The sequence below is a fragment of the Dendrobates tinctorius genome, unplaced genomic scaffold (assembly GCF_039654945.1).
Source record: "Dendrobates tinctorius isolate UK_male_01 unplaced genomic scaffold, ASM3965494v1 ptg000044l, whole genome shotgun sequence".
Classification (NCBI taxonomy): domain Eukaryota; kingdom Metazoa; phylum Chordata; class Amphibia; order Anura; family Dendrobatidae; genus Dendrobates; species Dendrobates tinctorius.
In genome coordinates this window covers 473,927-492,441 of record NW_027361712.1, presented here as the reverse complement: position 1 = coordinate 492,441, position 18,515 = coordinate 473,927, and positions in this window count along the sequence as shown.

The window sequence follows — 18,515 nt, the reverse complement described above, 5'->3', positions numbered from 1 at the left end:
GGCTCAGCAGTCAGTATCACACAGGATAGGATTAGATACACAGCTCAGCAGTCAGTATCACACAGGAGAGGATTAGATACACAGCTCAGGAGTCAGTATCACACAGGATAGGAATAGATACACGGCTCAGCAGTCAGTATCACACAGGATAGGATTAGATACACAGCTCAGCAGTCAGTATCACACAGGATAGGAATAGATACACGGCTCAGCAGACAGTATCACACAGAATAGGATTAGATACACGGCTCAGCAGTCAGTATCACACAGGATAGGATTAGATACACAGCTCAGCAGTCAGTATCACACAGGAGAGGATTAGATACACAGCTCAGGAGTCAGTATCACACAGGATAGGAATAGATACACGGCTCAGCAGTCAGTATCACACAGGATAGGATTAGATACACAGCTCAGCAGTCAGTATCACACAGGATAGGAATAGATACACGGCTCAGCAGACAGTATCACACAGAATAGGATTAGATACACGGCTCAGCAGTCAGTATCACACAGGATAGGATTAGATACACAGCTCAGCAGTCAGTATCACACAGGAGAGGATTAGATACACAGCCAGTATCACACAGGATAGGAATAGATACACGGCTCAGCAGACAGTATCACACAGAATAGTATTAGATACACGGCTCAGCAGACAGTATCACACAGAATAGGATTAGATACATGGCTCAGCAGACAGTATCACACAGAATAGGATTAGATACACGACTCAGCAGTCAGTATCACACAGGATAGGATTAGATACACAGCTCAGCAATCAGTATCACAAAGGAGAGGATTAGATACATAGCTCAGCAGTCAGTATCACACAGGAGAGGATTAGATACACAGCTCAGCAGTCAGTATCACACAGGATAGGAATAGATACACGGCTCAGCAGACAGTATCACACAGAATAGGATTAGATACACGGCTCAGCAGTCAGTATCACACAGGATAGGATTAGATACACAGCTCAGCAGTCAGTATCACACAGGAGAGGATTAGATACACAGCCAGTATCACACAGAATAGTATTAGATACACGGCTCAGCAGACAGTATCACACAGAATAGGATTAGATACACGACTCAGCACTCAGTATCACACAGGATAGGATTAGATACATGGCTCAGCAGTCAGTAACACACATGATAGGATTAGATACACAGCTCAGCAGTCAGTATCACACAGGATAAGAATAGATACACGGCTCTGCAGACAGTATCCACAGAATAGTATTAGATACACGGCTCAGGAGACAGTATCACACAGAATAGTATTAGATACACGGCTGAGCAGTCAGTATCACACAGGATAGGGTTAGATACACGGCTCAGCAGGCGGTATCACACAGGATAGGATTAGATACAGTGCTCAGCAGTCAGTATCACACAGGATAGGATTAGATACACGGCTGAGCAGTCAGTAACACACATGATAGGATTAGATACACAGCTCAGCAGTCAGTATCACACAGGATAGGGATAGATACACAGATACACATGTTGTTTATCAAAAGGCTCTTGAATGAGTTGAAAATAAAATACTAACAATACTTGGGTAATCGTTTAGATAATTTGTGTTGCAAATCTGTAGTGTTGAATATATGATGTGAAATGTTTTTATGTGCAATATAATCATTATAATTTGTTATAACTAACCACAGTTGGTTACTATGCGCAGGCAACGCCGGGCTCTTCAGCTAGTATATAATATATATATATACACTGCTCAAAAAAATAAAGGGAACACTTAAACAACAGAATATAACTCCAAATAAATCAAACTTCTGTGAAATCAAACTGTCCACTTAGGAAGCAACACTGATTGACAATCAATTTCACATGCTGTTGTGCAAATGGAATAGACAACAGATGGAAATTATTGGCAATTATCAAGACACCCTCAATAAAGGAGTGGTTGTGCAGGTGGGGACCACAGACCACATCTCAGTACCAATGCTTTCTGGCTGATGTTTTGGTCACTTTTGAATGTTGTTTGTGCTTTTACACTCGTGGTAGCATGAGACGGACTCTACAACCTGCACAAGTGGCTCAGGTAGTGCAGCTCATTCAGGATGGCACATCAATGCAAGCTGTGGCAAGAAGATTTGCTGTGTCTGTCAGCGTAGTGTCCAGAGGCTGGAGGCACTACCAGGAGAAAGGCCAGTACACCAGGAGACGTGGAGGGGACGATAGGAGGGCAACAACCCAGAAGGAGGACCGCTACCTCAACCTTTGTGCAAGGAGGAACAGGAGGAGCACTGCCAGAGCCCTGCAAAATGACCTCCAGCAGGCAACAAATGTGCATGTGTCTGCAGAAGCGTTAGAAACCGACTCCATGAGGATGGTCTGAGTGCCCGACGTCCACAGATGGGGTTGTGCTCACAGGCAAACACAGTGCAGGATACTTGGCATTTGCCACAGAACGCCATAGAGAGCGATCTGCTGCCTGCAACATCCTTCAGCATGACCGGTTTGGTAGTGGGTCAGTAATGGGTCAGTAATGGTGTGGGGTGGCATTTCTTTGGAGGGCTGCACAGCCCTCCATGTGCTTGCCAGGTTTGGTAGTGGGTCAGTAATGGTGTGGGGTGGCATTTCTTTGGAGGGCTGCACAGCCCTCCATGTGCTTGCCAGAGGTAGCCTGACTGCCATTAGGTACCAAGATGGGATCCTCAGACCCCTTGTGAGACCATATGCTGGTGCAGTTGGCCCTGGGTTCCTCTTAATGTAGGACAATGCCAGACCTCATGTGGCTGGAGTGTGTCAGTAGTTCCTGCAAGAAAAAGGCATTGAAGCTATGGATTGGCCCGCCCGTTCCCCAGACCTGAATCCGATTAAGCACATCTGGGACATCATGTCTCGCTCCATCCACCAGCGTCACGTTGCACCACAGACTGTCCAGGAGTTGGCAGATGCTTTAGTCCAAGTCTGGGAGGAGATCCCTCATGACAACATCCACCGGCCCATCAGGAGCATGCCCAGGTGTCGTAGGGAGGTCAAACTGACACGTGGAGGCCATACACACTACAAAGCATCATTTCCTTGTCTTGAGGCATTTCCACTGAAGTTGGATCAGCCTGTAATTTGATTTTCCACTTTGATTTTGAGTATCCTTCCAAATCTAGACCTCCATGGGATATTAATTTTGATTTACATTGATCATTTTTATGCTTTCTTGTTCTCAACGCATGCCATTATTTAATGAAAAAAGATTTGCAGCTGCGATATTTCATTGAGTAATATCTACGATATGGTATCTTAGTGTTCCATTTATTTTTTTGAGCAGTGTATATATAATATATATGTATATATACATATATATACAGTTCATATATACAGTGTATATATATATATAATATACATATACATGTAATATACAATATATATATATATATATATATATATATATATATATGAATATATATATTCATATAAAAGAAAAAGAGGCACAGAAAAAGCGCACTCACAGCCAGATGTGGATATGCACAAAAGACTTTTATTAATCAAACAAATGCCAGGAAGGCCGAATACATGATAAAAACAATTGGGTGCTGGCGGGCAGTGTGATCTCCCTCGGTAAATATTATGTGATTCTTATTGATTGCTTTTTGTTCTCTTTCTCTTTTTTTTTTTTTTACATGGATGGAATGATTTTTGTTCATTACATGGCTCTGTCTGAACACATCATTACTATGTAAAATTGACATTGTCTCTTTTCACCCACATATGTGTATCAGGCTCATTGCCTCTTGTGTATTAAGATTTAGGTCCACTTGGCATAATTGTTCACTTTATTGTGAAATCATATATTATATATTGGCTATAGTTTGGACCTTCTTTTGGAGATAAGAGACAAATAAATAAATTAAGTAATCCAATATATCAACTTTCACACTTGCTGGGAGAAAAGAGCATTGTTGAGATTTAATATTACTTGTTACATCATGTCTTGTATGCTTTATTTACATATACTTGCTCTTATTTCACCTGCCCACCCTCTCCATTTTGGTGTTTTTTAATTGTTTTTATCATGTATTCGGGTGAGGGGACCATGCATACCAGGATTGGGGGGTGAGGGAACCATATATACCATGAAAGGTATGAGGGGGTACCATGCATACCAGGATTGGGGGGTGAGTTAATCATGAATACCAGGATATGGATGAGGGGGTGCCATGCATACCAGGATTGGGGGGGAGCATACATACTAAAATAGGGATAAGGGGGCCATGCATACCAGGATAGGGATGAGAGGTACCATACATACCAGGATTTGGGGGTGAGTTAATCATGAATACCAGGATATGGATGAGGGGGTGCCATGCATACCAGGATAGGGATGAGAGGTACCATACATACCAGGATAGGGATGAGGAGAACCATGCATAGCAGGATAGTGATGAGGGGTGCCATACATACCAGGATAGGAGGGGGGCAGCACATACCTGGATTGGAGACCATATACCAATAAAATGCTCGCCACCTGAACGTAGAACGGGTTCATAGCTAGTACTTTATGTTCAGATTCAACCAAGTGCAACAAGGTTGATTGGATGACGCTTCACAGTATAGATGGACAATGATCCAAAACATCCTGCGAAAGCAACCCAAGAGTTTAAGGCAAAGAAGTGGAATATTTTGCAATGGCTGAGTTAATTACCAGATCTCAACCACATCGAGCATGCATTTCATGTATTGAAGACAAAACTTAAGGCAGAAAGTCCCACAAAGAAGCAACAACTGAAGTCAACTGCAGTAAAGGCCTGGTCGCGCATCACAAAGGAAGAATCCAATCGTTTGGTGATGTCCATGGCTTTCAGACTTCTGGCAATTATTGCCTGCAAAGGGTTCTCTACAAAAGTATTAAAAATGAACATTATATTTATGGTAACGTTAATTTGTCTGATTACTTTTGAGCCCCTGAAATGAGGAGGCTTTGTATAAAAATGGTTGGAATTTCTAAACGTTTCACAGGATATTTTTGTTTGACTACTTGATATTAAACCTGAAACTCTACCCTTCAGTTGCATCTCAGTTGTTTCATTTTAAATCAAAATTAGTGTCATGCACAGCCCAAATTATAGAGTCAGTCACTGTCCAAATAATTCATTTGTGGGACAATAAAAACTAACTGATAATTAGATGAGGTACAGGGGCAGCAGCACTATTTGTATGTCCATAATCGTGAATGAATGGAATATCAGGAGAACTTTTCTAATTTACTGTCATTTGCTGCAGTTTTCAGCATAATTGTCAGAACTAATCGTGAGAGAATTAACTTTTATTTGGGACATGGAGTAACCATTGTCTACATCATAACAACATGGTAAACTATATGGAAAGGCTGACACACAAAAACAACTGAGAGGCCATACAATACAGAATACGCAAACGCCAACAACTGAAGGGAATCTGTCAGCAAAGAATCACTGTTCAAATCAAGTACCACTGCTCGTGCTTCACGGCAGGGTCAATCACTTATATGCACCTTCCCACCTGCTTGTTTTCCCTCAATCTCCACCCCCTTTTCTTTGATTGACAGCTCTGTCTTCATAGGGCTAGAGAAAGGCAGAGATAGATGGAAACCAACCAGGTGGAAAGGTGTGTATTTAATTGATGGGCCCTGCCATGCAGCACCAAGCGCCTGTACTTGGTTTCAGTCATTCTGTGATGCCAGAATCCCTTTAACAAAGCACCATCTGCTGTATGCTCAGTACTGTCCCCACAACATAAGCCTGCAGCTGTTGTATACTCCAACAACATTTACAATTGTGTCTCAACAGTCGAGGCCTCTCACATAACTGGCAGAGTAGCCACTCTCTTGGAAGATTGATTTTCAGATGATATAATATTCAAGACTGATGAAGAGACCTCAGTTTACATCCAAGAAGAATTCTTCTTTTACCTGTTGAGTGTATTATTTCCCACAGCAGACCTGTTATTTGTAAACCTGTGTCTGTAGAGAGATTGAAAGCCATTATTTAGTGATTTCATTCCAGCCATTCTTTTTTATAGCCTTTCCCTGCAGCAACCCCTGGCAGGCTTACATCTGGCATTTATGCAGTGTGTATAGAAAACATTGTCTATTGTGTACACATTGGGTAATATTATTGTAATTGCTCCATCAGTACGCTTGATTCCAAAGAGTGGGAGCTCCATTACACACAATAGCACTGCTTGTAATATACCGTACAGGACAAAATCTATTAATGTAGGGGAAAAATACCATTTTACCACTCGTCTTCTCGTCCCCGAGCATATCCAAGATTATATGTGGGGCACTGTCACACGAACACCTGTTGGGCTCTATTGAGAAGCTGAATTGTCAGAGCTGGTTTTAGCTTTCATGCCATTGTAAAAATATTGATTCTGCTTCCTGGAATCAGTCGAGCAGTAAGAGACATCTCTGCAGGTGGTTTTCTCCCTGGAGGGTTTTCACAGTCTTGTAATTGTCTGCTTACATTTATAAGGATGGCTCAAGAACCAGAGACAGAAACAGTTATAATAAGCCCTATCATCATGTCAAATGCCCTGCGAGCAAAAGGTGACAATTAGTTTGAGCGCCAGACCAGAAAACGTAGTGAGACAGAAAAACATCCGCTAATAAGAACTGATATCTACAGCATCATAATTAAAACTGCAATTCATTCTGGAAACAAAATAGATCTAACTTTTACTCTGAATAAACTAATGTGAATGATCATGACCTCTACATATAAAACAATGAAGGATTGACAATTACTCTGCAATCCCATTTATTTTGGACTGTTTCTGTGCCAGAAAAGTAGCATTTTCTACCTACAACTTGAAAAGGTGTGGGGAAGGTGACTTGACGGACAGACGTGACTGGTAGAAGGAGGGGACGGTTTGTGCACAAGAGGCGGAGATTGACAGGATAGAAGGATGACAGCTAGGAATGGTAGATAGGAGAGTGCAGTACCGAGAAATGACCACAAGATGGCAGGGGGGAGTAGCTTAGGACTCAACATCAGCTTATGGCTTGAGAAACGCTTAGTCATGTGGGGCGGGGAGATAGGGACCCAGGAGGGGAATTCCCGGTGAGAGAGGGGATAAATAGAACAGGATAAGGTTCCAGGCAGGCTAGTCCCGGGAGGAGCTCGGTAGAAGACGGTGAAGAGAGAAGAGCTCGACCAGGGGACGGACAGCAAAGAGACAGTCAGGGGGGTGTCCCTGACCCAACGGACCGCAGGACAGACGAGGCCCCGGGGGTGCTGATTGGATGGCGGCCTCGGGCGGGTGGGGCGCTGGCGGTGGATTGGTCTGGGACAGCCCCGGTGCAGGATCCACGAGGGACGTTACTTCGACTGGAGCAGAGGTGCGGGTGCCCGGGCCTGGAGATGGAGAACTGTGGGGAGCATGCGGTGCGTGGTTGTGGTCATCGGGAGGATGACGAATGGATCCGGAACTGTTACTATTGAGGTCTGTCTCCGCCTCGTCCTTGCATCGCCTGGTGTCTGTGTCATCCGGACAGGGTAAGCAGTGGTCCACCCCCCAATCCGGCCACCTACCACACAGGCTTTGGCTGCTCCTGTAATAGCTGGCTGGGGAGGGGGAGTAGGGCTGTTGGGTTTTGGACCCCTAGTGATCTGATAATAGTGACCCACCCTGAGAACAGATCACCAATATCTTGTGACTGTGCATTTAAACTGGCTAACTGTGGTGGTTCAACGACTGCCGATCGACCACGTGTATCCCAATCGAGAGTCGCTTAATAGTCTGTTAAGCCATGCCGACCAAACTGCTGAGCTCACAGAATGATCTGCCAATGGGCATCAGTTCAAAAAGGCAATCTCAAAAAGATGTGTGGCTAGGAACTCCATCTAGCAAATCCTATAGCAAACCCAGCCTTCACCCTTTAACCACTATACAGAGATCTGGACTTACACGGCCCCCTGGGTTGCATTTATTGAAGTAGTTGCTGACTGGAGATGTGAACCTGAGCCTTTGATAATCAAAACTAAGACAAGTCAATATAAGAAAAGACAAAACTAGGGATATACAGAGAAGATATAACCATAGACTGAGGATTTTTGGGGGTCTGATACCAGGAAGTAAGACAAAAGCTAAGTCAGATGGGCCAGGTTCAAAGTCAGGCGGGTTTACAGAGAAGGACGAAATCAGGAACAAGTTGGGTCAAGATAAGGGCTCTTTCACACTTTAGGTTTTCACGTAGGAATGTTATCCATGTTTTTCACAGATAGCACTTGTACCTGTCTATATGTCAATTCACTTGACAGATTTTTTCTCGGACTGAGTGGTCCATGCAAAATCATGGAGACTTGTCTGACATTGATATGAGGGTCGGATAAAAATTGGCAATGTAAGTCTATTGGGTCACTTGCTGGACTGGCAATCACTCCGGTATATGGTTTAACTTCCCCTGTATTGGTTTATGTGGAAGGAGGAGAGGTTGACCTCAAAGAAAGGGAGATAGGAATCTTTTTCTCCCCTACAAAGTAGGTGGAGCTTCAGTCCTTCAAATCCCCATTTCCCAGTGTGGACTCCCTGTGCTCCTCGACTGGCACTCCCTTTTTTGTTTGTTTTTTCACCTGTCTTACAATAGGGCACCTGATTAGAATGTCAAGACCTGGTAGCAGAAAGCTGACTGAGCTGTAGCAAAGTTATACGGATTCAAGATATCAATTTAGTATGTGTTTTGTTGTTTTTTTCTTCCTTTCCTCCTTCCTCAGAAATGTTCTATTTCAACATTGGGCGATAGGCAGACTGTTTAATCTGGTCAATATTCAGGAACTATTGTTACTAGGAAACTTATCGTCCAGTGTGAATGCAACCTAAAAGTCCATTATTCAGTCAATTTTGACAGGGAGTTTGTAACTCTTATCTGAACTGATTTATGATCACATAAAACCTCAGTTCTGTCACCTATTTTTTCGCATATAAGCTGCCGATGTCGCACTGCCTTGTGGGATGGAAGGCCCAGTACCTCGGAGGATGGTTCAGTCACGGTGACTCCGATGGCTCTAACAATCCCTAGGTTAGGTGATAATTAATAAAGGGGGAAGTTGATGGATATATGAGTCTGAGAGTTATGTTGATGCCGGCAAGGTATGAGGCCGCAGACGAAAAAAGCATACACCAGGGGTCCCGTGCAAACTTGAAAGATGAACTTTACTGAATACTTGTAACAATTCTTATGTTTTTCAATATAACAATCTTGGATAGCAGATACACTTTTCCTTACACTTTGTGTCAGTCAAAGCCTTTTCTCGGTCCCGGCCTTGGGAGGATGGCAGTAACTTTTCATTTGACTAAGGGTACCGTTACACTTAGCGATGCACCAGCGATCCCGACAACGATATGACCCGGTCAGGATCGCTGGTACATCGCTAAGTGGTCGCTAGTGAGCTGCCACACAGGCAGATCTCACAGCGATGCAGCAGCAGTCGGCGGTCGCTTCTTACTTGTCAGACGAGGCGATGAAGACGTCCTACCGCCCGCGTCCACACGTCGCTCGTCGCCACAGCAGGAAGCTGACGACGAGAAATGGCCCAGGACGTTCTCGCGCGATCAGCAATAACCAGCGGGGGAGCCGGTCGGAGGTAAGTATCACATGTAGCGTTATCGCTGGCAATATCGCTGCTGCGTCACAAAACAAGTGATGTTATAGCGATATTGCTAGCGATATCGCTATGTGTAATGGGCCCTTAACTGTGCTGCGTGAAGGGGGGAGGATTAGCTGACCTTAATTGGATGGGAGCAGGGTCAGACTGGAGTGTCTGGGGCCCAACAGGGGAATGGACTCTAAGGGCCCACCCTACAGTTATATGCAAATATCTGTCAGTCGTTATCCCCATTATAGTGGAGCATTGGCTGTAAAACACAAGCGGCTCCTGCACATCTACTGTGCGCCCCCATAACTGGATGTATAATTACAGTAGCTTACATTAATGGGGTTCTTTGGTTAAAACAAGTTATCACCGATCCATGGGCTCCACAGGATAGGTAATCGCTTAGGTCTGACTATTAGAAACTGCACCGATTGTAAGAATGAGGAAGTTTTATCCTTGATAGGACACTAATCCTAATCCCCATTTTAAAATGGAGCGACAGGTGGGATATTTGACCGAAGCTCCATTCATTCTCTTTGGGGCTTCTATAAAAAGACAAGTGCAGCCACTGAGGGAATGAATGGATCAGTGATCAAGTCAGACATGCCACTCCAGTCTAATGGGGAAAAAAGCTCCACATTCTGCCAATTGGGTCCACATAGTCCGCCATACAATATTATGGGCAACCACATAGTCCGCCATACTGTATTATGGGCACCACATAGTTCACCATACAGTATTATGGGCAACCACATAGTCCGCCACACAGTATTATGGGCACCCACATAGTCCACCATACAGTATTATGGGCACCTCATAGTCCGCCATACAGTATTATGGGCACCTCATAGTCCGCCATACAGTATTATGGGCACCTCATAGTCCCCCATACAGTATTATGGGCACCTCATAGTTCACCATACAGTATTATGGGCACCACGTAGTTCACCATACAGTATTTTGAGCAACCACATAGTCCGCCATACAGTATTATGCGCACCCACATAGTCCACCATACAGTATTATGGGCACCTCATAGTCCGCCTTACAGTATTATGGGCACCATATAGTCCTCCATACAGCATTATGGGCACCACATAATTCACCATACAGTATTATGTGCACCTCATAGTCCGCCATACAGTATTATGGGCACCACATAGTTCGCCATACAGTATTATGGGCAACCGCATAGTCCGCCATACAGTATTATGGGCAATCGCATTGTCCACCATACAGTATTATGGGCACCTCATAGTCCTCCATAGGGTATTTTGAGCCCCATAAAATGCTCCTCCATACAGTATTATGGGGCACCTGCTCCTTCATACCTTATTATGGGCCCCCTGCTCCTCCATGCAGCACATTATGGCCCTGCTGCTCCTCATTGCAGCACATTATGGCCTCCCCTGCTCCTTTATGCAGCACATTATGGGCCCCTGGCCCCCCCCTGCTCCTTCATGCAGCACATTATGGCCACACCTGCTCCACCATGCAGCATACTATACCCCCTCTGCTCCTCCATGCACCATACTATGCTCCCCCCTGCTCCTCCATGCATGCAGCACATTATGGGCCCCCGCCTGCATACATGAAGAAAAAAAAAATCAAGTACTCACCTCTCCCGTTCCCACCGCAGGTCCTGTACACTCAGTGTCTCTCCAGACACTGTAACACTCAGGACAGAGAGGCTGAGCACGCAGTGATGACGTCATAGCTCTCTCTGCCCTGAGACGTTGCAGAGTCACAGAACACTGCAGCTGCTGGAACGAGGAGAGGTGAGTATTAGAGGGGGCCCTGATGCCAGCGCTGGGGTGGGGGGGCAACTCACTGAACCCATGCTGTCTGTCCCACTCCCATTCGCCCAGGGCCCCCAGCGCCTACCTGATTGTCGGGTGGTGGTGCCACCGGTCCTGGTCCTAGCGTCGTGTCGGGACAGCGTGCATGCATCCACGCGCCTCTGCCTCCTTCAGTTTTAAAGGGCCCGCATCCTTTTTATTTTTCTTCCTCCTCTCAGGGGCCCATGGGCCTACCGGGCATTTCACTGGTATCTCGGTGGGCCTGTCTGACCCTGGATGGGAGTATCTGGAAAATCTACTGCGCAGTTGTGGAGCTCCTTCTCTTGTCCCAGCACTCTGTTGCTGTAAACGCGGGGCACTCCAAAAAAGGTGCCATTTGTACTACCCGCTTATCTTAGATGAGGAGCCTCAATTTCTTACCTCCTCTCACCACCAAAGCTGCACGTAACATGACCTTTTCAGTCTCCCTCACACCTCCAACTGCCACTTATTTTCAAATCCGAAAAACAAGTTGCAATACCAAACTAAGGCAGAAGTGGGCAGCAGAGTACTACAAGTTGTAATAACAAAACAAGGCAGGAGAGGGCTGCATAATAAATAATTTACCTCCTCCCAAGGCAACACGGGAAACCGGTTTCACAAATGCAATTATGCAAAGGTTGGAGAACACACTTAGCATATGACAAATAACATACATTAGTAATGGTTTTTCTGGTCACTACACCGGCACCGCCATGAGGGGCTTATCTACAGTATTCTGTAATGCTGTAGATAAGCCCCCGATGTAACCTGAACGATAATAAAAACAACTTATATTATACTTACCGGGGAGGGCGATCCGGGTCCGATGGGTGTCGTGGTCCGGGTCCTGCGCCTCCTATCTTCTAGCGATGACGTCGTCCTCCTTGCTTCTGTTGCGGCTCCTGTGCAGATGTAATCCTCTGCCCTGCTAAGGGCAGAGCAGAGTACTGTAGTGCGCAGGCGCCGGACCTGTCTGACCTTTCATGGCGCCTGCGCACTGCAGTACTCTGCTCTGCCCTCAACAGGGCAGAGAATTACGCCTGCGCAGGAGCCACGACAGAAGCAAGGAGGATGTCATCGCTTGAAGATAGGAGGCGCTGGACCCGGACCACAACTCCCATCGGACCCGGACCGCAAAGGACCACCCCCGATGCGTATAATATAACTAGTTTTTCTTATCTTTCAGGCTACATCGGGGGCTTTTCTACAGCATTACAGAATGCTGTAGATAAACCCCTGATGGCGGTGCCGGCAGCTTATATGCGAAAAAATAGGTGACAGATTCCTTCTAATGTGGTTTGTGGACATGAAACAGCTAAGAGAAGATAAGTTAGTAACCTCCCTTCCCCATAAGAACTGGGTAATCTTAATTTTCAATTTTTAAGACCCTGCTCCAGCATCAATAACAGCAGTCTATGGTCCCTGGATGAATTGTCTCCTAATTTCTAGACTCACAGGCGCTTTTTCTGATTTCTCAGCCCAATGTGACGTCATCATTGCGGTACAATGCTTGAATAATGCCGCGTAAATCTGGTAATCAGAAGAGGTGCCACCACCCATGTACTGTAGTAGGGAGTTTCCAGTGACCAATGAATAATGACTCATCGATCATCTCTATTCTACAGATATCAATAAGCAGGGAAACAAACAAGCTTTAAAGCCACACATGTAAAACTTGTAATGAAACCAAATTGCAAAAATTATATTTAGCCCAAGGTGTATGAATTTAAGTAAAAATAGCCCTTTAAAAATTGTTATATTAAGTTTTTTTGAACAGTGTAAAGTATTATTTATCCATATTGCAATCCCTTAAACCCTGTACTTGAAACTTTAGTTACCACATTCTTACCCAAGCCAATTTGATTCCTCTGTGAAAAGTATCAGCTCTCCTTGCACTGACTTCCTGGTGATCCCCTATTGGACTTGTGTTTTTACACAGCAACCAATCAGTGGAGGCAGAGTTTCAGAGGGGGCAGCAGAGACCCCAGAGAACATGATTCGGCACGGTTTTTACTGACCCAAGTGTTGCGATCGCTGTTATTAACAGTATAACGGTGACAGCAAAAAAAAGTCAGGTTTTCTATTTAATTTCTCTCTCCTCTGATGTGATCGCACATCAGAGAAGAAATAGGGTCCCTCGATCACCCCCCACGTTACCTCCAGAGTCAAACCCCTGATAAGTCTCCCTGGCCGCCGGGGTCGTCCTCTGGGAGCAAATGGCGGGCACATGCGCAGTGCGCCCACCAAGATCTGCATCTACTGGCCGGAACCCGACGACAATAGGAAATTTTTCCTATTGGTTCATTTTGATCACTGTGCTAAACTCTATCACAGTGATCAGAATTAAAAAACAGTAAATCAAACCCCTTTTTATCACCCCCTTAGGCTAGTTTCACACTTGCTTTTTTTTGCAGCGCGTTTTTCCCGCAAAAAAACGCATTAAAAAAACGCATACAAATGCATACAAACGCTGCGTTTTTTTCAAGCATTTTTGTGCGCATGCAGGAAAAAAACGCAGCGTTTTTGCGCGTTTGTATGCGTTTTTAGCGCGTTTTTACCGCGTTTGCGTTTTTTTCCAACATTTTTAGGTGGCCCCTCACACTACCCAAACCATGACTTTACTAACCCTAACCCTGACCCTAACCCTAACCCTAACCCTGACCCTAACCCTAACCCTAACCCTGACCCTAACCCTTAACCAAATCATACTTAACCCTAACCCAAACCCTAAACCCTAACTAACCCTAACCCTAACCCTAACCCTGACCCTAACCCTAACCCTAACCCTGACCCTAACCCTAACCCTAACCCTAACCCTGACCCTAACCCTAACCCTAACCCTGACCCTAACCCTTAACAAAACCATACTTAACCCTAACCCTGACCCTAACCCTAACCCTAACCCTGACCCTAACCCTTAACCAAACCATACTTAACCCTAATCCTGACCCTAACCCTGACCCTAACCCTAACCCTAACCCTAACCCTGACCCTAACCCTTAACAAAACCATACTTAACCCTAATCCTGACCCTAACCCTGACCCTAATCCTTAACAAAACCATACTTAACCCTAATCCTGACCCTAACCCTGACCCTAACCCTAACCCTAACCCTAACCCTGACCCTAACCCTTAACAAAACCATACTTAACCCTAATCCTGACCCTAACCCTGACCCTAATCCTTAACAAAACCATACTTAACCCTAATCCTGACCCTAACCCTGACCCTAACCCTAACCCTAACCCTGACCCTAACCCTAACCCTAACCCTGACCCTAACCCTTAACAAAACCATACTTAACCCTAATCCTGACCCTAACCATGACCCTAATCCTTAACAAAACCATACTTAACCCTAACCCTGACCCTAACCCTAACCCTGACCCTGACCATAACCCTAACCCTAAACCCCCTTAACTAACCCTAACTCTAATTCAAACCCCTAAATTCCATGGTTTAAAAAAAAAAACGCATATGCAAAAAAACGCATACATGAGCATGCCAGTGCGCACATATGCGCATCCATAGGCTATAATGGCCATTTTTAGCGCAAAACGTGCGCATATGTGTGCATGCGCTTTTTTGCAGGGCCAAAAAATGCAACATGCTGCGTCTGGAAAATCCCAACGCACACCCCAAAAAAACGCAGCGCATGAAAATCGCATACATGCGCTGACCAGTGCGCAGGTATGCGCACCCATGTTAAATATAGGGGAAAAAACGCATGCGCAGGTGTGCGTTTTTTTCCAGCGCTAAAAAACGCAAATGTGAAACCAGCCTTAGTTAGGGAAAAATACTAAAATAAAAAAATGTATTTATTTCCATTTTCCCATTAAGGTTAGAGTTGGGCTAAAGTGAGTGAGGCTAAACTGAGTTTGGCCAAAGATAGGGTTAGGGTTGTGGCTAGGGTTGAGATTGCAGTTAGAGTTGAGATTAGGGTTAGGGTTGGGATTAGGGTTAGGGGTGTGCCAGGGTTAGGTCTGTGGTTAGGGCTATGGTTAGGGGTGTGTAGGGGTTAGGGTTGTGGTAAGGGTTATGGTTAGGGTTGGGATTAGGGGTGTGTTGGGGTTGGAAATGGAGTTAGAATTGGGAGGTTTCTGATGTTTAGGTACATCAGGGGGTCTCCAAATGCGACATGGCGCCACCATTGATTCCAGCCAATTTTGCGATCAAATAGTCAAACGGTGATCGCTCCTTTCTGAACCCTACCATGCACCCAAACATATAGGTTATCGGCGTACTGAGGAAAAGTTGCACAACAAATGTTGTGGTCCATTTTCTCCTGCTACCCTTGTGAAAATAAAAAAAATGGTTTCAAAGTAAATTTTTTGTGAAAAAAGTGAAATGTTCATTTTTTTCCTTCCACATTGCTTTAGTTCACGTGAAGCACCTGAAGGGTTAATAAAGTTCTTGAATTTGGTTTTGCACACCTTGAGGGGTGAACTTTTTAGAATGGTGTCATTTTGGGGTATTTTCTGTTATATTGACCCCCAAACTCACTTCAAATGTAAGGAGGTCCCTAAAAAAAATTGTTTTGTAAATTTTGTTGGAAAAATAAGAAATTACTGGTCAACTTTTAACCCTTATAACGTCCTAATAAATTATGTTTACGATATTTTTGCTGATGTAAAGATGACATGTGGGAAATGTTATTTATTAACTATTTTGTGGACACCACTCTGTGATTTAAGTGTACAAAAATTAAAAAAAGTGTTAAAATTGCAAAATTTTCAAAGTTTTTGCCAAATTTCTGTTTTTTTCATAAATAAACGCAAGTTATATTGAAGAAACTTTTACCACTAACATGAAGTACAATATGTCACGAAAAAACATTCTCAGAATCAGTGAGATACGGTGAAGCGTTCCAGAGTTATAACATCATAGAGTGACAGTGGTCAGATTTCAAACTTAAGTCTTGTTCATTAACCTACAAAGTGGCTTGGTCCTTAACCCCTTAATCCCATGTGACGACTATCCCGTCCATGTGCCCTGGGACTTAATCCCCAGGGAAGGGATAGTACAGTCACAGCGGTGGTGAGCGCCGCTGATCGCGGCCTGGTGTCAGCTAATTATCACAGCTGACACCCGGCACAATGTGTCAGGGGCGGTTACAGACCGCCCCCGACACGTTAACCCCTTGCACACCGATATCAAACACGATCGCAGTGTACCGGGGGTTAAAGGGAAGCATCGGCAGGGAGGGGGCTCCCTTCGTGCTTCCCTGAGCCCCCCACAGCAGCGCAATGTGCAGCGCAATGTGGGGGTCTCTTTCCCTACAGGTCCCCGGATCCAAGATGGCGACGGGGACCTTCGGGGGCCTGTAGGGAGCTGACTTCCTCAGTGCCTGCAAAGCGCAGGCACGAGGAAGTCTGCGTCTATGCCTGTGACAGATCACTGTCTCCCCTGGGACAACCTAATAAAGTTTAAAAAAAAGTGTAAAAATAATTTTTAAAAAATCGCTAAATAAATTAGAAAAAAAAATATTCCCCAATAAATTCATTTTTTGGAAATAAAAAAAGAAAAAAACAATAGAAGTACACATATTTGGTATCGCCGTGTCCGTAACGACCTGCCCTATAGAACTGTCCCATTAGATAACCCCTTTAGCGAACCCCTTAAAAAAGAAAATAAAAAACGAAGCAAAAAATAATGATTTATTATCATACCGCCGAACAAAAAGTGCAATAACGCGCGATCAAAAAGACACATATAAATATCCATGGTACCGCTGAAAACGTCATCTTGTCCCGCAAAAAACGAGCCACCATATAGCATCATCAGCGAAAAAATAAAAAAGTTATAGCTCACAGAATAAAGCGATGCAAAAATGATTATTTTTTATATAAAATTGTTTTCATTGCATAAAAGCACTAAAACATAAAAAAATACATAAATGAGGTATTGCTGTAACCGTACTGACCCAGAGAATAAAACTGCCTTATCAATTTTACCACACACGGAATGGTGTAAAAGCACCCCCCCAAAAGAAATTCATGAAACGCTGGTTTTTGTTCATTCTGCGTCCCAAAAATCGGAATAAAAAGCGATCAAAAAAGTCACATGCCCGAAAATGGTACCAATAAAAACGTCAACTCATCTCGCAAAAAATAAGACCTCACATGACTCGGTGGGTCAAAATATGGAAAAATTATAGCTCTCAATATGTGGTGATGCAAAAACTATTTTTACAATAAAAAGCGTCTTTGAGGCTGTGTGCCCACGTAGCGATTTTTAAGCGTTTTTGCCGCGATTTTTGGTGCAAAAACGCAGCGAAAACATTTAAAAATCGTGTACAGAACGCCCCCCATGCATTCCTATGGCATTCCGCACATACTGTGCTAATGCTGCGCTTTTTTCCACGGCGGAATCTCATCGCAGAAAAAATCGCAGCATGCTCATTCTTTTTTGCGGAATCACAAAGAATTGCCGCGATTCCGCACCCATAGGAATGCATGAGAATCGCTTACTTTCCGCATGTGGCTATGCCCACCATGCGGGAAGTTAAGCGTCTCATGTGCGGTTGGTACCCACGGTGTGGAGGAGAGGAGACTGTCCTCCAGGCCCTGGGTACCATACCCCTGTAAAAAAAGAATAAAAAATAAAAAATCGGGGTATATTTACCTTCCGGCGTCCCGCGCTGCATTCCCGGCCTAAGCGTTCCCAGTAATGCCTTGCTGCACGGTCCAGTGATGACGTAGTCTCGCGTGACTCCAGCGGTCTCGCGAGATCGCTCTAGCAACGCGAGACTACGTCATCACAGGTCTCGCAAGGCATTACTGGGAACGCTGTGGTCTGGGAATGCAGCGTGGGACGCCGGAAGGTAAATATACCCCGATTTTTTTTTTTTTTAGCATTTTAACATTCTATCTTTTACTATTGAGGCCGCATAGGCGGCCTCAATAGTAAAAACCTGGTCACACTTGTCAAACACTATGTTTGACGAGTGTGACCAACCTGTCAATCAATTTCCAAGTGATGCTTCAAATCGCTTGGAAAGTGCTTGAATATCGCACACGAAAATCGCGGCAAAATCGCGATCATAATCGCGGTAAAATCGCTGTGAAATCGCGCGGAAAAAAACTTGCGATTTCTGG